General features: G+C 36.8%; 1 non-coding gene across 1 annotated transcript; it reads left to right on the top strand.

Annotated features, from left to right (window-relative positions):
• On the top strand, positions 20,745 to 20,816 carry TRNAC-GCA. Its single transcript has one exon. It is a non-coding gene; the product is annotated as a tRNA-Cys (tRNA).

Raw genomic sequence — 21,864 nt, forward strand, 5'->3', positions numbered from 1 at the left:
GAAATGGAACTTAAATCTAGACTCACTCCTGAATGGACATGGACACACTGAAAAATGAGGCTGAAAGGGAGTATCTAGATTCATCTTCTAAGTTTTAAATTTTTAGACCATGTAATCTATTGATATAAGCTATTAGAATAAAAATATTTGATGTGAAGAAAACAAAATTCTTAAATGATAAACTCTGAATTGAAACATACAATCAAATACTTTGGAGCTGAGTACTCACTTATGGACCCTGTTAGAGAATTGATCCTGAGACTGAATTTAAGACTGAAGTTTTAACCCTATGCTCAAGGCTAAGCACATAACAGTGATATAATATAAATTTGTTTGAGAAAATGATGTATAAAGTTGAATAACTTTTTAATGCAAATTTCTCCATAGCATCCCATTTATACTAACCTCTGCTATGAAACAACTCTTCACAACATAAAATATAAAAACCAACAACCAAACCTATTAAACGCCTTTGATTAGATATTATTCCTCCTGGTTTCTTTCTCTAATATTTGAAATAATCCTGAGCTACATCAGTCTGTGTTTCTTTTCTGATGAATGTATGTATTTACACATACCATTTGTTCTTTCTTATTGGAACATATTTGACATACAATTTTATGTCAGTTTCAGGTGTACTACATAGTGATTTGATATTTGAGATACAATCACTATGATAAGTCTAGGAACTATATGTCTCATACCAAGTCATTACAATATTACTAATATAGACCATATTCCTTATGCCATTTGTTACATCCCCATGATTTATTTATTGTATAACTGAAGGTTTGTTCTTCCTAATCCCCTTCACCTATTTTGCTCACTCTCCCACTATCTTCCTTTCTGGCAAGCCCTATTCTCTATATCTATGAGTCTGTTTGATTTTGTTTTGTATTTAGATTCCACATATAAGTGAGATCATAGGGCATTTGTCTTTCTCTGTCTGACTTATTTTACTTAGCAACATATACCCTGTAGAACAGGGGTCCCCAGCCCCCAGACCACGGACTGGTATTGGTCTGCTGTCTATTCAGAACCTGGCCACAGAGCTGGAGGTGAACAGCAGGAGAGTGAGCAAAGCTTCTTTATCTGCTCCCCATTGCTCCCCATCCCACTTACTCACATTATTTCCTGAACCATCAGTCACATTCCTGCCTGAATCATCTCACCTCCCTCATCCATGAAAAAAACTGTCTTCTACAAAACTGGTCCCTGATGCTAAAAATGTTGGGGACTGCTGCTCTAGATCCATCTGTGTTGTCACAAATGGCTAGATTTCATTTCTAATGACTAAATCATATTCTATTGTATGTATATGTGTATGTATATGTGTGTGTGTGTGTGTGTATGTATGTAACATCTTCATTATGCATTCATCTATTGATAGATACTCAGATTGCTTCCATATTTCCATATCCTGGCTGTTGTAAATAATGATGCAATATACATTGGAGTTTATATGTATTGTCAAATTGGTGTTTTACCTTTTTTCAGGTAAATACCCAGAAGTGAAATTGCTGGATCATATGGTAGTTCTGGTTTTAATTTTTAAGGAAATGCTATATTGTTTTCCATAGTGACTGCACTAATTTACAGCCCACCAACAGCACATGAGGATTGCCTTTTCTCCACTTGTTATTTGTTGTCTTTTTGATGATAACCATCCTTATGGCTCAGACAGTAAAGAATCCGCCTGCAATGTGTGAGACCCAGGTTCGATCTCTGGGTCAGGAAGATCCCTTGGAGAAGGAAATTGCAATCCACTCCAGTATCCTTGCCTAGAGAATTCCATGGATAGAGAAGTCTGACGGGCTACAGACCATGGGGTTGCAGAGTCAGACATGACTGAGCAACTATACTTTCACTGTCATCTTAGCATGTGTGAGATAATATCTCATTGTGATTTTGTTTTGCATTTCCTCAATAATAAGTGACATTAAACATCTTTTTCATAAGCCTGTTTGCCATCTGTGTGTCTTCTTTGGGAAAAAGTTTATTCAGGTTCTCTGTTCATTTTGTAACTGTTTTTTGATGCTGAGGTATATGAGTATATTTAGTATATTTTGGATATTAATCCCTTATCATATATGTCATTGCCAATATCTTTTTGTTTTCCATAGGTTACTTTTTCATTGTGTTGATAGTCTCCAACACAGTGCAAAAGCTTTTTAGCTTAATGTAGGCCCATCTGTGTTTTCTTGCTTTCCTTAACCTTGCCTGAGGATACATATCCCACAAAATATTACTAAGACTGATGTTGAAAGAGCATACTGCCTAGATTTTATTCTTGGAGTTTAATGGTTTCAGGTCTTACATTTAAGTCTTTAATCCATTTTGAGTTTACTTTTGTATATGGTATGAAAAAGTAATCCACATTTATTTTTTGCATTTAGCTGTCCAGTTTTTGCAACACCATTTGTTGAAGAGTACATATTTTCTGCATTGTATATTCTTGACTTCTTTGTCATAGATTAATTGATATAAATGTAGGATCATTTCTGGGCTTTCTATTCTGTTCCATTGATCTATGTGTCTGTTTTTGTGCCAATCTCATAGTATTTTGATACTGTAGCTTTGTTGTATAGTTTGAAATTGGGAGTGCGATACCTCCAGATTTATTTTTCTTTCACAATTTCATTTTGGCTAATTGAAGTCTTTGTATTTTCAAGCAAATTTTAGAATCATTTGTTTTTTTCTGTGAAAAATCCCATTGATATTATAATTGAGATTGCGTTGAATCTGTAGATTATCTTGGGTAATATGGTCATTTTTAAACAATATTACTTTGCCCAATCCATGGAAATATCTTTCCATTTTTGTGTCATTTTAAATTTCTTTATCAGTGCCTTTTATTTTTCCAAATACAAGTCTCTAACCTCCTTGGTTAGCTTTATTTCTCAGTATTTTATTATTTTTGATGCAGTTGTAAGTGGGATTGTTTTCTCAGTTTCTCTTTCAGATAGGTCATTGCTAATGTATAGAAATGTAATAAATTTCTGTATATTAATTTTTTATCCTTCAACTTTATTGGATGATTTTTTTTTCTGATAGTTTTCTGAAGGGTTTTTGGAATTTTCTGCATACACTATGATGCCAACTGTGAACAGTGATAGTTATACTTCTTTTCCAATTTGGATTTCTTGTATTTCTTTTTCTTTCCTAATTTCTATAGTTAGGACCTTTAAGATTTTGTTGAATAAAAGTAGTGACAGTAGGTATCCCCATCTTGTTCCTAATCTTAGAGGAAATACTTTTGTCTTTTCACTGTTGAATATGATGTTGGCTTTAGGTTTGGCATTGACAGTAAGTCCCCTACATATAAACACATTCTGTTTTGAGAGTGAGTTCATAAGTCCAATTTGTTTGTAAGTCCAACAAAATTAGCCTAGGTAGCCAACTAACACAATTGGCCATATAGTGCTCTACAGTAAGAGGTTTAAAATATTTTTCACACAAATAGTATGTATGTAAAAAAACAAAGAAAAAAATTTCAATCTTACAGTACAATACCTTATAAAGTACAATAGTACTGTCCAGCAGCTGGCATGTAGAGACTAATGCACAAGTTAACAACTTTGAAAGTTCACAATTTGAAGATTCACATGTGGGGGACGTAATTGTATTTTGTTTCTGTTTTCATTTTTCTTTAGGTGTTCTTAAGTTTCTTCTTTGATTTCTTTAGTGAACATTGATTGCTTTGTTGCATATTGTTCAGCTTAGTTTTTTTTTTTTTAATTTTTGAGGTATATGTATTTTTGCAGTTTTTTTCCCTATAGTTGATTTCTAGTCTCATAGTGTTATAGACAGAAAAGGTACTGGCTATAATTTCTATCTTAAATTTATTGAGATTTATTTTGTGGCCTAGCATGTGATCTATCCTGGAGAATGTTCCATGAGCACTTCAAAAGAATATGTATTCTGTTGCTTTTGGATGAAATGTTCTGTGTGTGTGTGTGTGTGTGTGTGTGTATGTATGTACAATCAATTTGGAGTAAGGTGTAATTTAAAGCCAGTGTTTCCTTACTGCTTTTCTGTTTAGATGTCTGGATTTTCTGTCTGTTTATGTAAGTGAGATGTTTAAGACCCCTATTATTTTTGTGTTACTGTCAATTTCTCCCTATATGTTTTTTAATATATACTCTATATTTTGGTGCTCCTATGTGGGGTGCCTATATATTTGCAACTTCTTGTTGGGTTGGTTGACTCTTTTGTCATTGTGTAATATTCTTCTTTGTCTCTTGTTATAGTCCTTTTAAAGTCTATATTGTCTGATATAATTATTGCAACCTCAATTTTTATTTCCATTTGCATGGAATATCTTTTTCATCTCTTCTCTTCCGGTCTGTGTGTGTCTTTAGATCTGAGGTGAATTTCTTATAGGCTGTTCCCTCTGCCTGGCAAAGCACAGTAAAGCATCTGCCTGCAATATGGGAGTCCCAGGTTCAACCCCTGGATCGGGAAGATACCCTGGAGAAGGAAAAGGCAACCCACTCCAGTACCTTTGCCTGGAAAATCCCATGGATGGAGGAGCCTGGTAAGCGACAGCCCATGGGGTCGCAAAGAGTCAGACAAGATTGAGCAACTTCACTTTCACTTTCTTATAGGCTGTACTATATGGGTCTTGTTTTTGTATCAGTCCAGCTATTCCTTCCTTTGACTGGAGAATTAATCCATTTATAGTTAAAGTAGTTATTGTATATATACTTGCTGCCATTTTATTAACTGTTTTCTAATAGTTTTTGTAGTTCTTTTTTGTTGTTGTTCCTTTCTTCTTCATTTGCTCTCTTCTCTTATGATTTAATAACTATCTTTTGTCTTTAGTGTTATATTTCCGTTTCTTTTCTTGTTTTTGCGTTTGCATCCAGCATAGGTTTTTGGTTTGCAGTTACCATGAGGTTTATATATAGCAACCTGTATAAATATGTGATTATTTTAAATTGATAATCTTTTAAGTTGAAAGTATTCTAACAACTTTGCATGTTTACTACCCCTCTTGTATTTAATATTTTTGTATTCACATATTTTTTCTGTGTATAATTTAACTACTGTTGTTTGGATATAGATGATTTCATTACTTTTGTCTTTTAACTTTCCTACTAGCTTTATAAATTGTTGTTTTTCTACCTTTACTATGTTTGCCTTTACCAGTGAGATTTTTCCTTCTGTAATTTTATTTTATAATATATTGTGTTCTTTTCTTCTCCACTTAAAAAAGTTCAGTTAACAGTTTGTAAAGGCAATTTAACAGTACTGAACTTTTACTTCTCTGTAAAATTCCTGTCTCTCCTTTAATCTAAGATAAATATAGAGTATTCTTGGTTGTAGGTCTTTTTTTCCTTTTATCACTTTGAATATACTGTGCTACCCCTTCCTGGTCTGCAAAGTTTTTATTGAAAAGTCAGCTTATAGACCCATTCTGAGAGTTTCTTTGTATATAAGTTATTACTTTTCTTTTGATCTTTTTAAGATTGTCTTTTTTATCTTTAATTTTTTTTTTGCCATTTAAATATAATGTGTCTTGGTGTGGTGCTCTTTGGATTTCTCTTGCTTGGAACTCTCTGTGCTTCTTGGATTTTGATATCTATTTCCTTTCCCAAGTTAGGAATATTTTTAGTGATTATTTCTTTAAGTAAGTTCTCTCCTTTCTACTTCTGGACCCATATAATGGAATTGTTAGCATTGTTGAGATATCCCAGAGGCCTCTTAAATTGTTATTTAAAATAAATCTTTTTCTCTTCCTTTAGGATAAACTACTCTGTCTCTTTTTCTGTTCCTCTGCATTATCTGTTGATTTCTTCTACTGTTGCACTTTTATTTCAGTTATTTTATTCTTCAGGTCTATTTGGTTCTTCTTCTTCTTTTTTTTGTTTGGTTCTTCTTTGTATTTTCTACCCTTTGTTGAAATTCTTACTTTGCTTATCCATTCATCTCTCAAGTTTGTCTAGCATCTTTATGACCATTACCTTAAACTCTTTAGCATATAAATTACCATTTTTACTTTGTTTGTTTCTTTCTCTGAGGTTATTTCTTTTTCATTCATATGAAACATCTCTGTCTGTCTCCTCATTTTGCCTAATTCTCTGAGTCCATTTCTATGCATTACATTCCCCAATTTTATAAAAGTAACTTTATGGAGGTAATATTCTATGGGACCCAGCAGCACACCCCCCTCTGGTTACCAGAGTTATATACTCTAGGGGTGCCCTTTATGTTGGCTATGTGGGTCCTTTCATTGGCAGGTTCAGTTAATGTGGGTGTGCTTATAAGTGTGGGTGTGCTAGTCATTATGGTTGGCTGTGAAGTCCTGCCTTATGTGATGGTTGCTATTCCACTGGTAAGCATGAAAAGCTGCATGGCCCAGAGGGCTCTTATGTGGTACCATCCCTTTGGTGGGTAAGGCTGTGTCCTGGGGAAGTCATCTTCAGGACTGGAGGAAATTCTAGGACTGGTGCCTACGTAATGAATGAGTAAGTTCTTGGTGCTAATAGACTAGAGAGAGGATTCCAAAATGATGCCTGCCAGCGTGAGTTTTCTCCTGGTAGAATAAGCTCCTCCAAATGACTATCACCTGTATCTATGTCCCAGGGGTATTCAAAGTTACCTCCTGCCTCTCTGATGGTCTCTTCAAGATCAGCAAGTGGGTTGAACCCATGCTTTTTTCAAATGCATGCCTCTGCATTGAAACTCAGAGTGTGTGAGATTTTTGTGCATGTCCTTTAAGAAAAGTCTCTGTTTCCTATAACTCTCTGGCTCTCCCATTCACAAGCCACATGGGCCCCCAGAGCCACATGTTTGGGGGCTCCTGTTCCTGGTGCAGGAGCCCAGGCTGCGCCTAATGTGGGGCTTGCACCCCTCACGCCTGGAGAGAACTTTTGCAACTGTGATTATCCATCATTTTTGGTGCCAAAAGGTATGGATTTTCAATATCATGTGTCTTCACCCCTCCTTCCAATCTCATTGTATTTGCTTCTTTTTATCTTTAGTTGTGGGAGTCATTTCTGGTATTTTTTCAGGTCATTGTCATAGATAGTCACTCTGTAAAGTGTTATGATTTTGGTAAATTCATGTGTTCATGAGAGAAGATGAGCTTAGGGTCTTCCTACTCTGCCATCTTTGGCCACACATCCCCCTTACATATATTTTAAAAGTGTGTTAAACTTCTAAGATAATAAGACTGGAAGCAGTAAAACTTGTTTTCATGATATCTAAAATAACCTGCGTATCATGACACAAACCGCCTTTCTATTTTTTTTTAGCTCTGGAAATTACAGAGTTGCCCAGAGGCTAATACATGATTGGTGAATCTCATAAATGTAATAAATACATGATGACTAAGTAAATAAATAATAGATATATGGTTTTGATATTGGCTTTTATGAGAGATAGTTGTATATAGAAAGAAGAGATACAGGTTAACAGTTTTTTAAATCCCTTTATAAAAGGAACCATTTAAATATAATATGTTACTATTATTCTAGAGGCAAATAATTTGCTATAAGTAAAGGGTCTGTCAACATTTCTATTGGAAGCCTTCATTTTAAGGGTGTGTAACTCAACCCTAAATTGTGCTGCCAACTGAAATATGGTATATAAAGTTTCAGTGTCATTGCCATTTTTTTTCTATATTCCAAATCACAAAAGCCCACATTTTTTTCACATGTGGACATTAATCTAAAGCAGGAGTCAGTAATTGCCAATGCTATCAAATTTTATTCTGTCTGAATAAGATGATATTTCCTAAGAAATCAAGGCTGCCAACACTAAGGAGCATATATAAACAGATTTTTGTGATTCTGCTTAATGTCAGTGTTTTGGTCAAGTATAATGTGTAGGTGGATGCTGTAATTCTGGCTTCCAAGTCATTTGGAGAAAAATAATTATGCCTGGAGCACTGGAAAAATTTCAATTTTGAACTAGAGATGTGAAAGTATTAACAATCACGCCTACTGAGATGAACTATCTACTGGTGACATTTAAAACTAGCCTATTCATTTCTATTCTTTATGGGCTAGATGTCTATTTCAGGAATTTATGACAACCATCTGATCCAAAAGTAGTTATGTTCTTGACAACAAAAAGTGATAAAGAAGCTGTAGAGAGCAATGAAGATTGATGGGGAAAGAGAGTGATAAACAGCAAAAAAGACCTATTAAGGGCCAAATGATTGGTAAAGCCTGAGGAAAAGGGACTCAGAGGTAAATTGGAGTGCGGGTTGATCATTTCACAGGTGCAATCATCCAGTTCTTATCAAGTATTTCTGGTTTGTTCAGAATTGAAATCTAAAGGCACCTTACTAGAGTTTGGGTCTGACGTCATTCTGGACTTGTGAGAGGAAAACAAAGACCATGACTCCTGTGTTTATGGAACTTACTATAATAAAATCAGAAGTTTCAAGGTAAGTTCAAAGAGTATTTTTTTAATCAGGTTTGGGAAAAGTAAAATTGAATAGAAATGAGAAATGTAACTTTTCTGGAATGTGTGATTTCTAATGAGTTCTTACATTTAAAAGGATAGTATGACCTTCTATTCAGATATTAGGGGCTCATATTTAGTCAGCTTTCCTTTTCAAGAGAAAATTTAAAGCACAGCACTGATATTTTAGAAGTTAACTTTAAGACTGCTCTTCTCTTTCCTTTCAGCAAAAAAAACACAAAGACCTCATCATATTTACTTGTCAGTCTCAACAACACTGTAGGAAGGATTTGATTATGTTTCAGAAGCAGATAGATAGAATTCCTACTAACTTGCTGGGTGTTTGGGGCATGTTAATTCACCAGTTCTGTTCATATATATCTATAGGAAGAAAAAATTCAGTTCAGTTCAGTCTCTCAGTCATTTCCAACTCCTTGCGACCCCATGGACTGCAGCACACCAGGCCTCCCTGTCCATCACCAACTCCCAGAGTCTACCCAAACTCATATCCATTGAGTCGGTGATGTCATCCAACTATCTCATCCTCTGTCATCCCCTTCTCCTCCTGCTCTTAATCTTTCCCAGCATCAGGGTCTTTTCAAATGAGTCAGCTCTTCACATCAGGTGGCCAAAGCATTGCAGTTTCAGCTTCAACATCAGTCCTTCTAGTGAACAGCCAGGACTGATCTCCTTTAGGATGGACTGGTTGGGTCTCCTTATAGTCCAAGGGACTCTCAAGAGTCTTCTCCAGCACCACAGTTCAAAAGCATCAATTCTTCAGTGCTCAACTTTCTTTATAGTCCAACTCTCACATCCATACATGACCACAGGAAAAACCATAGTCTTGACTAGACGGACCTTTGTTGATAAAGTGATGTCTCTGTTTTTTTAATATACTGTCTAGGTTGGTCATAACTTTCCTTCCAAGGAGTAAGAGTCTTTTAATTTCATGGCTGCAATCACCATCTGCAGTCATTTTGGGGTCCCAAAAAATAAAGTCTGACACTGTTTCCCCATCTATTTCCCATGAAGTGATGGGACCAGATGCCATGATCTTAGTTTTTGACATGTTGAGCTTTAAGCCAACTTTTTCACTCTCCTCTTTCACTTTCATTAAGAGGCTCTTTAGTTCTTCACTTTCTGCCATAAGGGTGGTGTCATCTGCATATCTGAGGTTATTGATATTTTTCCCAGCAATCTTGATTCCAGCTTGTGCTTCATACTGCCTGTTGTTTCTCATGATGTACTCTGCCTATAAATTAAATAATCAGGGTAACAATATGCAACCTTGATGTACTCCTTTTCCTATTTGGAACCAGTCTGTTGTTCCATGTCCAGTTCTAACTACTGCTTCCTGACCTGCATACAGATTTCTCAAGAGGCAGGTCAGATGGTCTGGTATTCCCATCTCTTTCAGAATTTTCCACTGTTTATTCTGATCCACACAGTCAAAGTCTTTGGCATAGTCAATACAGCAGAAATAGATGTTTTTCTGGAACTCTCTTCTTTTTCCATGATCCAGCAGATGTTGGCAATTTGATCTCTGGTTCCTCTGCCTTTTCTAAATCCAGTTTGAACATCAGGAAGTTCACGGTTCACATATTGCTGAAGCCTGGCTTGGAGAATTTTGAGCATTACTTTGCTAGGGTGTGAGATAAGTGCAATTGTGTGGTAGTTTGAGCATTCTTTGGCATTGCCTTTCTTTGGAATTGGAGTGAAAACTGACCTTTTCCAGTCCTGTGGCCACTGCTGAATTTTCCAAATTTTCTGGCATATTGAGTGCAGCAATTTCATAGCATCATCTTTCAGGATTTTAAAGAGCTCAACTGGAATTCCATCACCTCCACTAGCTTTGTTCATAATGATGCTTCCTAAGGCCCACTTGATTTCACATTCCAAGATGTCTGGCTGTATGTGAGTGATCACACCATCGTGATTATCTGGGTCATGAAGATCTTTTTGTCCAGTTCTCCATGTAATCTTGCCACCTCTTCTTAATATTTTCTGCTTTTGTTAGATCCATACTATTTATTTCCTTCATTGAGCCCATCGTTGTCTGAAATGTTCCCTTGGTATCTCTAATTTTCTTGAAGAGATCTCTAGTCTTTCTCATTTTATTATTTTCCTCTATTTCTTTGCACTGATCACTGAAGAAGGCTTTCTTATCTCTTCTTGCTATTCTTTGGAGCTTTGCATTCAAATGGGTATATCTTTCCTTTTCTCCTTTGCTTTTCTCTTCTCTTCTGCCTCCTCAGATAGCCATTTTGCTTTTTTTGCAGCTCTTTTTCTTGGGGATGGTCTTGATCGCTCCCTCCTGGACACTGTCATGAACCTCTGTCCATAGTTCATCAGGCACTCTGTCTATCAGATCTAGTCCCTTCAATCTATTTCTCACTTTCACTGTATAATCATAAGGGATTTGATTTAGGTCATACCTGAATGGTCTAAGGGTTTTTCATGGATTCTTCAATTTCAGTCTGAATTTGGCAATATGGAGTTCATGATCTGAGCCACAGTCAGCTCCCAGTCTTATTTTTTCTGACTGTATAGAGCTTCTCCATTTTTGGCTGCAAAGAATATAATCAATCTGATTTCGGTGTTGGTCATCTGGTGATGTCCATGAGTAGAGTCTTCTCTTGTGTTGTTGGAAGTGGGTGTTTGCTATGACCAGTACATTTTCTTGGCAGAACTCTATTAATCTTTGCCCTGCTTCATTCTGTACTCCAAGGCCAAATTTGCCTGTTACTCCAGGTGTTTCTTGACTTCCTACTTTTGCATTCCAGTCCCCTATAATGAAAAGGATGTCTTTTTTGGATGTTAGTTCTAAAAGGTCTTATAGGTGTAAAACGTCTTAAAGCAAAAATTACTTCCCATTTAATTAGATGAGGAAGCTTAAGCTCAAAAAGGTGAAAATTTCCTGCCATGTTTACATAGCTAGTATATTACCAGAGATGATTCTGGCTTCAAAGTTCATTCTCTCTCTATGAAAGCTAGTTATACACCATGTTATGTAGGAAATGTTAACCTGATATATTATTTCTTGAATTACAATTTTCCTGAAAATTTTAAATCTATTGATATTTATTTCAGCAGTTTTTTAGTATCTACTAATAAATGCATAGTATTTAAATATTTACAAAGTATCTTTTAAAATATTATCTCATTTGAAATTCATGACTTTTTTTTTCTTTTTTATGGGAGTGCTAATTACTTCCAGGCACAAATATAATCTTCTTTTTCTATGTAACACTCCTCTCTTAACATCCCATGCACTACTGTCTTGAAATAGATTCTCAAAGAAAATTTTCTGGATAGATTTACTTCTCATTTGATAGCCTACAGAAATAAATAGATGGTTATGTAACTTCTTTTATATCTACAGTGAAGTATCAGCTGTCTCTGTTTTATTTTCCCCTAGGATGTGGCAGATGCCTGCATTTGTGTTGAGACTTGTCTTTGAATCAACTTGCCCATCCCAACAGGATGTTCATTGTCTATTGGCTTCTATTAGCACCCTGGCTTCTGGATTGAGCTTGGGTTCAAATATAAAACCCCTTTGCTCAGCTGAAGTGTGAAGAACAAAGAACGGAGTGCCAATGGACACGGCATCCTTTGCCTCGAATGGAAAGCAGCTTTTGGCAGCTGTGGAGGTTCATGTAGTTTCTGGACCATGAAGTCCTGTACTAGCCCTTTACAAATCTCCTGTCCAGTGGAGAGGTAATAGGAATGGAAAACAGGATGGAGCCAGAAGAAGATGGCTGCCAGACACAGCGATTTAGGTCGGGAATCAGGGATCAAACAGTTAACAGCTTTTTCAGCAGGTCCCTGACTCTGGATAAATCCCTTTTCCGAACAGGTCCTTCCTGGCACCTCCTCCCTTAAAGGTGTCTCCCAAAGATGGTGTATTTCCTCCTCAGAGTCAGGTCAGAAGACCGGGAGTTTAATTACCATTGATTCTATTATGAAGATACACTAGAAATCTACATGTTTGTTTAACCTGTGAAAAAATTTTCTCAGATTCAAGATATGTTAAAAAATGCTGTTTACCTAATCTTATGTTACGTGAGTTTCAGTGAACTCCAGGAGTTGGTGATGGACAGGGAGGCCTGGCGTGCTGCAATTCATGGGCTCACAAAGAGTTGGACTCGACTGAGCAACTGAACTGAACTGAAACAAGGAAAATTGTAACAATTTTCAGTAGTTGAATTTCCATGTTACAAACACGCTCGTGCCTTCCTTTTCCTTTCTCTCCAAAATCAAATAGTAAAACAATTGAAAGAATATCCTGTACAATGAAATACTTAATCCCAAAATGGAATTGCTTGGATTGACATGAATCTCTTTTAATGTTCTATTCTGAAGTAATTTTTAGAAAGTTTTAGCATTTTATGTTTTATGAATTTTAATTCACAATGGCTACTGAGTATAGGGAAATAAAAAACCTTCCTGTGTGGGCCCCTGATTGTCCAAATCCCTGTAATCTAATAATCTAGGTGTAACCAGAACAATACCTAGCAAAAGGGACACTCAAGGCACTATGCTAAGACCTGAAACTTTGATGTTAGACTTGGAATGCAAAAGGAATAGTGTCCTGGAGAAAATGGGCCAAGTGTGAGATGAATGGCTCTTTGCTTCCCTATTTTATTCTTTTGTGTTATCATACTGACAGAAGCAACAAAAGAAAGTAAAAGAAATGGTATGAAATTTTATTTTATAATATGTTAAAGAAGACAAGTGCCTTTTGGACTGAAAATGAATGTAATATATACTAAGTTTCAGCTGAGAGCAATTTTTTCCCTCATAGACAGTTATAATAAGTTTGTTCTGGCAGCTTATGGGTTGTATAATGGAAATGCTGAACCAAACTTAACAGAGGCATCATGTGAAAGCGTGGATATAATAACAGCTCCGAAACCTCCAGAACAAGAGGACGATGAGATCCTCAGTGAGTAGGAGGGAAAGACTGAGAAGTACATAAAAAAGGCATGCCAAAAAAAGAACAAATATGTGTTTTCAGTATTGCAGCCGAACAGTTGGAATTATTTGGGGGGGATGATTTGGGTGGCTGTCTTTACAATGGAGTGAAATTGGTTTCTTATTTTAGCCACTGCATTGGTTCAGCTTCACTCTGTTCCATTCTAAAAATGCACCAGCGTATCAGTCAGCTGCAGGGCACTTGACTCCTTGTGCGTGCCTGCTATGAGATTAGGGTAAGTGGATCAGAACTTGAGAGCACAGATTTTGAAAGTGTACTGTAATAGGTGGTCTGAAGAAGCTAAGCAAGGCAAATCACGGCAAGCCTCAATCTCTACCACTTGTCATAGCATTAGCTATATTATGAATGGTCCACTTGACTTGGGTCTTTTGGGTTATGTTACACTGAACATTTATCCGCAGCTATCTTAAACACTTAAATTTTATTGTTGGATTTCCTGCTTATTAAATCATCAAATAAAATAATGATGTTTTAGTAAGGAAGTCAGTTAAAACAGAATATACTAATATAACTGAAGACTATCAGAATCATCTTTTTCCCTTTAAATTTGTGCAACCTCACATGTGTGTAAGCAGTCACAGATTAAAGAAGCAATTAGTCTGAACAGGGAAAACATGAAACTGATGCTTAATACACCAACAGACTGTGAGCTTGAGAGACTCCATTTCTGGTACAGTTGCCAGCAGAATTGCAAAAATCTGTTCTATCAAAGTCTATCATTCTGATCAGATTAAAAAAGGCAGTTCTGGTAAATTGCATCCCTATGTCATAAATCCACATTTTTAGAGATTTATGAACCCTGGAGTTAACTGACATGATGATTTATATCATCCATGATTAAAACCTGAAAGGCTTTATTTAGCTTAATGTTGCTTCCAAACAATTATACTCCTAAAACAACAAAATGTCAAAGATCAGCATTTAGTGCTTTTCTCCATAGATGACTTCTACAGGGCTTTGAAACATGTTTATGAGCAAGTGGTGCTGGGGGAAAGGGGAAAAAATTAGGATTACAATTGTATTTACTGAAGTAAAATGTATGGAATTGTTTAATGCAAGCAAATAGAGGAAGAAAATTAAGGCAATTTTCATACTGTTGTTTCCTATTGTTCTTTTCTTTGCTTCAGCCTTTTGATTTCCCTTCTGCTCCACTGACTTCTCACTCCCCTCCTCTCATCTATACACACATACACACACAAACACACATGCACACACACACACACACATTTAATAAAAATGTGTTAATTAGAGGTGAATAGAAATTAGATTCAGGAGAAGGCGATGGCACCCCACAACAGTACTCTTGCCTGGAAAATCCCGGATGGATGGAGGAGCCTTATAGGCTGCAGTCCATGGGGTCGCAAAGAGTCGGACACGACTGAGCGACTTCACTTTCACTTTTCACTTTCATGCATTGGAGAAGGAAATGGCAACCCACTCCAGTGTTCTTGCCTGGACAATCCCAGGGATGGGGGAGCCTGGTGGGCTGCCGTCTCTGGGGTTGCACAGAGTTGGACACGACTGAAGTGATTTAGCAGCAGCAGCAGCAGCAGCAGCAGAAATTAGATTCTACAGGTATATTCTCAGTCCTCATGCTCAATTGCAATTGATGATTCTGAAAGATCTTAAATTTCTGCAGGTGATTCTGAGCAGATAAAGTGAGCAGAATGTGTAAGTTACTTGCTGAATTACTGATGAAATCCATTAATTTAAGGTTTTCTAAGTTATGAAGAGGGAATGTACCAGTACTTCTGAAGCATCCTTTCTGCTCACTGCTCATCAGACCTAGGGCAGAAACCATTGATTTAATTGTTAAAAATCATCACCCTCCGCATTCAGCTGGAGTGACTTTTCAAATATGTTTGGCGAAATCTTTTCTTCAAATACCACTCTATTTTGAAACTAATATTTAAAAAATTAGATATTAAAGAATAAATTGTCTGAAAATAGCTAAGACAATTATCAAAACAGAAAAATAGTGGAGAGAGGCATGCTTGATCAGTTATTAAAATATACTTTAAAGACAGCAGTAAAAACAGTGTCTTATTAGCATTGGAATAGAAAAAATAAGGAATGAATTAGAATACAGAACCCAGACAAATAAGACATGATAAAGATTCATCTGGTAAATAATAGTTTTGCTTAATCAGTAGCTCCAGCACGATTGGCACTCTTTCAGAAAGAAAACAAATCTAGATTTTCCTCATATAAAAATTAAGCAATGGATGAATTATGTATTGAAATTTAAATATTTAAAAATTATAAGAATCTGTGTATAACCTAGAAGTCTGCAAAGCTTATATAAAAAAGGCATAAATCTCTACTGGACAATGCAAAAACAAAAAACCAAAAAAGACATATTTAACCACATTAATGTTCAAAAAATATTTCTATGGCAAAATACACCATAAACAAAGTCCATAATAAATTACTGACTGAGGGAAGTAGTCACAATACATATGAGAAATAAACAACTTTTGAATACAATGAACCCTTTTTACAAATTAATAAGAAAATCAAGAAAAAATATAAAAATGAACAAAGTTCATCATGAATAGATCACAGAAGAATAACCTCAGAGAGCCAAGAAACATTCTGACTGAGGTCTAACCTCACTGGTAATGAGGAAAAGCTTAATTTTTTAAGAATGACATACTCCTATGCTTATAAGATTAATAAAAATTGTAAGAGATGACATTCTTTGTTGGGTCATAGTATAAAGAGTAGATTCATCCTTTGCAAGTAGAAATGTTATTTATGATAATCTTATGAACAGATCTGGAAAAAGTATTAAAATTGAAAATATAAATACTCTTCAACTTCAGCTGAGAATTTATTCCACAGAAAAATAAACCACTAGGATATATGATAATTTAAAGTGGCTGTCCCTCAAAAAGAGAATGATTGAATTAATTATTATAAATTCACAACATTGAATAATACAGGTAAGAAAAATAAAAGATTTTCTCTGGGACAATTAACTTGGGGGAGATTTCCAAGGTGTAATACTAAATGTCAAAAACAGAAGACAGAAAAGCATATGAAAAATAGGCATAAGATTATAGTCACTGTTAGTAAAAAGAAACTCTTATTATTTTGTGTTACTTTTGTGTGAGTTGCAAAGGGCATATGCCAGGTTGTCAATACTGGCTAGTCAAGTGAGTGGGAAAGAGAGGAGAAAGGTGGAGGTGTAAGAGACAAGGGAAGAAATCAATGGTAAGAATAATGTGTTTGCTATAATCTTGATTGTGGAAATGTTCAACATGCTGGTAGTAATTTCAGAGCAGTGAAATTTCAGGGGATTTATATCACTTAGTTATAGCTAAAGACCTAAAACTACAAAAAGGGTAAGTCATGCATCATCATAACTCAACATCCATATCCAAGCTACATAAAAGATTTCCATATCAGAGAAAGAGAATTTTTTATCATATTAAAAAGGCTTTTCTCATCATTTTTCAGTTGGAGGATAGGTTCTCCCTAACTCAAGTATGTGTTTGTGTATCAGAAAACCAACAGAAAGCTGGACATGTGTTTCAGCTTATAAGGGACAGTGGCTGTTTAGTTACTCTGTCATGTCCATTTCTTTCTGTGACCCCAGGAACTATAGTCTGCCAGGCTCCTCTGTCCCTGGGATTTTCCATTCTAGAATACTGGAGTGGTATGCCGTTTCCTTCTCTCAGGGATCTTCCCAACCCAGGGATTTAACGCTCATCTCCTGTGTTGGTAGATGGATTCTTTACCACTGAGCCACCTGGGAAGCCCATAAGAAACAAAGAGACTCATAAAATATGTGAAAGAATTTGTTGGAGTTGCTCTGGCAGGAAAAGCCGTGATGTGTTGGAAAAGGCCTGTACTCCAAGACTTCAGTAGAGAAAGGACACTGGCTTATTTCAGGTGGGAAGGATGTAGATTCCGCTTGGACCAGACTGGGATCATCTTGAGTAGTTCCATGAGGAAGAGGTCCACTTGGATGATTCATTGATCCTCTAAGGAGGGAGTATGAATGGTATGGACTGATAAATGCTGGTATCAAAACCATTCATAAGTGGCCATCCAGAAGAGATATCCCCTGTGTCATGGAAGAGTTTTGGTGTCAGGATTTTCCATAAATCATCCAAAGTGCTCCATAAAAAAAATAAAAAAACAAAATCCTCTGTGAGATAGTCAGCTTGAACATCTGCTACATCCAGAATGCACTCATGCCAAATGACAACCATGCTAGTCAAGGAAGAATTCTTCTTCCCCTTATTTCCCTCTTCTTTCTACCAATACTCGATCACTCTTCTCTACCCTCATCTCCTGCAGTTATGTATAAGAGCAATAGAGGGAAAAGGGACAAATGAAAAATGTGGACAAAACCTACTTTCCTTCCTGCTGAAGGCTTCCCAGTATGAGCAAGGAAAGTGACAATTCTATATTGAAGGAGATGCTGAAATTGTGTTCATACATTCCAGTAGAGACTTTTTAATTCTCTGAATGTTGAGATAATGTGTTAATTAATGAAAATGACTAGGCGAGTTACATATCTACCTGAAACTTCACCCAGATGAAAGGAAAATAAGTCAGGAGAGGAAATTCCAAGAAAAATTAGCTAGAAGGAGTAACAGTACTTTCTGTTTGCACGCCACTGCATCTCTCTCCCTCAATGAATGAACTACAGTTATCTTTAATTCATGGCTAGAGACTTTTAAAATTATCATGTGTTTTTATATAATAAGATACAAAATCTAAACCTGTTTCCTTTGTAAAAATCAGAGAATTATATTCAGAATTTCAAAATACAAAACAAAATGGAAAACACTGGAGTTGCTCTGATTGAAGACTCCATTCATGGTTTATCTCCTTAAGCATCTATTCTCACTGGGAGTCCCTCCTACCCACTACTACCCTCCATCCAAACACAAAGGCATCTCCACAGAACCCAAGGTAGCTATGTCCTACCATTTGAATATCCCTGATTTAGAGCATGTAGAGTAGGTGCTTTCTAAGAAATAGGACCAAAAGAAAATATCTCTTGAGTGCCTGCGATGTTAGTACATTCTTCTTCTTTTGTTTATTTTATATTGGAGTATAGTTGATTTGTAATTTTGTGTTAGTTTCAGGTATAAGTATTAATAATTTTTTCATGGTATAGTTGTGTAGTCACTCAGTCATGTCTGATTCTTTTTGCTTCTCCAGGGACTGCCAGGCTCCTTGGTCCATGACATTTCCTAGGCAAGAATACTGAAGTGGGTTGCCATTTCTTTCTTCAGGGGATTTTCCAAACCCAGGGCTCAAACCCATGTCCCCTGCATTGGCAGGTGAATTCTTTACCACTAAGCCACCAATAGTCATGTATATACATATATCTATTCTTCTTCAGATTCTTTTCCCATATAAGGTATTACAGAGTGTTGACTAGCGTTTCCTGTGCTATATAGTAGGTCCTTATTGGTTGTCTGTTTTATATATAGTGGTGTGTATATGCTAATGCCTACATCTTAAATCTGCCCCCTCTGCCCTGCCACCTTGCCCTTTTGGTAGCCATAAGTTTGTTTTAGTGATATGATATTTGTCTTTCTCTAACTTATTTCACTCAGCATGATAATCTCTAGATTCATTCGTGTAGCTGCTGGCATTATTTCATTTTTATGGCTGAGTAATATTCCATTGTATTTTGGTCATTTAATGTGAACAGCTGACTCATTGGAAAAGCCCCTGATTTGGGGAAAGATTGTGGGCAGAAGGAGAAGAGAGTGTCGGAGAATGAGATGGCTAGATGGCATCACCAATGCAATGAACATAAACTTGGGCAAACTTTGGGAGATGGTGAGGGGTGGTGAGACCTGGCATACTGCAGTCCATAGGGTCACAAAGAGCTGGACATGACTGAGTGACTGAAAAACAACAAATGATATTCCATTGTATGTATACATATATCAGTTCAGTTCAGTTCAGTTCAGTCGCTCAGTCGTGTCCGACTCTTTGTGACCCCATGAATTGTAGCACGCCAGGCCTTCTTGTCCATCACCATCTCCTGGAGTTCACTCAGACTCACATCCATCGAGTCCGTGATGCCATCCAGCCATATCATCCTCTGTCGTCCCCTTCTCCTCCTGCCCCCAATCCATCCTAGCATCAGAGTCTTTTCCAATGAGTCAACTCTTCTCATGAGGTGGCCAAAGTACTGGAGTTTCAGCTTCAGCATCGTTCCTTCCAAAGAAATCCCAGGGCTGATCTCCTTCAGAATGGACTGGTTGGATCTCCTTGCAGTCCAAGGGACTCTCAAGAGTCTTCTCCAACACCACAGTTCAAAAGCATCAATTCTTCGGTGCTCAGCTTTCTTCACAGTCCAACTCTCACATCCATACATAACCACAGGAAAAACCATAGCCTTGACTAGATGGACCTTAGTTGGCAAAGTAATGTCTCTGCTTTTGAATATGCTATCTAGGTTGCTCATAACTTTTCTTCCAAGGAGTAAGCGTCTTTTGATTTCATGGCTGCAATCACCATCTGCAGTGATTTTGGAGTCCCAAAAAATAAAGTGTGACACTGTTTCCACTGTTTCCCCATCTATTTCCCATGAAGCAATGGGACCAGATGCCATGATCTTCATTTTCTGAATGTTGAGCTTTAAGCCAACTTTTTCACTCTCCTCTTTCACTTTCATCAAGAGGCTCTTTAGCTCCTCTTCACTTTCTGCCATAAGGGTGGTGTCATCTGCATATCTGAGGTTATTGATATTTCTCCCAGCAATCTTGATTCCAGCTTGTGTTTCTTCCAGTCCAGCATTTCTCATTATGTACTCTGCATAGAAGTTAAATAAGCAGGGTGACAATATACAGCCTTGACGCACTCCTTTTCCTATTTGGAACCAGTCTGTTGTTTCATATCCAGTTCTAACTGTTGCTTCCTGACCTGCATACAGAGTTCTCAAGAGGCAGGTTAGGTGGTCTGGTATTCCCATCTCTTTCAGAATTTTGCACAGTTTATTGTGATCCACACAGTCAAAGGTATACATATATGTATATATACACACACCCCATCTTTATCCTTTCATCCGTTGATGGACACTGAGGTTGCTTGCATGTCTTAGGTATTATAAATAGTGTTTCAATGAACACTGGAATTCATGTATTTTTTGAAGCATGGTTTTCTCTGGATATATGTCCAGTAGTGGGATTGTTGGAGCATATGAGTGAACTCTGGGAGTTGGTGATGGACAGGGAGGCCTGGCGTGCTGTGATTCATGGGGTCGCAAAGAGTCAAACATGACTGAGTGACTGAACTGAACTGAACGGTAGTTCTATTTTTAGTTTTTTTAAAGAAACCTCCACCAATTTAGGCTTCCCTGGTGGCTCAGAGGATAAAGCGTCTGCCTGCAATGCAGGAGACCCAGGTTCGATCCCTGGGTTGGGAAGATCCCCTGGAGAAGGAAATGCCAACCCACTCCAGTGTTCTTGCCTGGAGAATCCCATGGACAGAGGAGCCTGAGCGGGCTACAGTCCATGGGGTCACGAAGAGTTGGACACGACTGAGTGACTTCACTTCACTTCCACCAATTTACATTCCCACCTACAGTGTAGAAGGTTTCTCTATACTGTTTACTGTTTGTGGACTTTCTGATGATGGCCATTCTTACTGGTGTGAGGTGACACCTCATAGTAGTTTTGATATGCAATTCTCTAATAATTAGTGATGTTAAGATATATTTTCATGTGCTTTTTGACCATCTATATGTTTTCTTTGGAGAAATGCTTATTTAGATCTGGCCATTTTTGGACTGGGTTTTTTGGGGTTTTTTTGATATTGAACTGCATTAACTGTTTGTATATTTTGGAGATAAATCCCTTGTCAGTCATCTCATTTGAAAATATTTTCTCCCATTCTGTGAGCTGCCTTTTTATTTTGTTTATGCTTTCCTTTGCTATACAAAAGCTTTAAGTTTAATTAGTTCTCATTTATTTATTGTTTTTATTTTCATTACTTTAGGAAATGGATCCAAAAAGACATGGCTATGATTTATGTCCAAGAATGTTCTGCCTGTGTTTTTCTCTAAGCTTTATATAGTAACTGGTCTTACATTTAGGTCTTTAATCCATTTTGAGTTTATTTCTGTGTATGATGTCAGAGGCTTTTGAAGTTTCAGCTGTTGTGATACCATGTAGCTTTTAGGGCTAAAATGGAGTTTCTGGAGTTCATAAGAAAATTGATTGCCAGAAACCCACTGCTTTTTGCCAAGAGGCAGAACATAAATTCTTGAAAGAGGACAGAATCATGTATTGAGATCTTCCTCTGGACTAACATCTATTTCTCCCACCTAATAATTTACCCAATACAAAGATTCACCCTTTAAATGATCTGAGAAGAAAGTGAAATGCTCTGATGAAGTCATGAGGGAAATGAAGAGAATTTGGTTCATTGACTTGTTTTATATCTAGGAATTATTCCTTATATAAGAGTATAAT

Source organism: Capra hircus, chromosome 1 (assembly GCF_001704415.2).
Source record: "Capra hircus breed San Clemente chromosome 1, ASM170441v1, whole genome shotgun sequence".
Lineage (NCBI taxonomy): Eukaryota > Metazoa > Chordata > Mammalia > Artiodactyla > Bovidae > Capra > Capra hircus.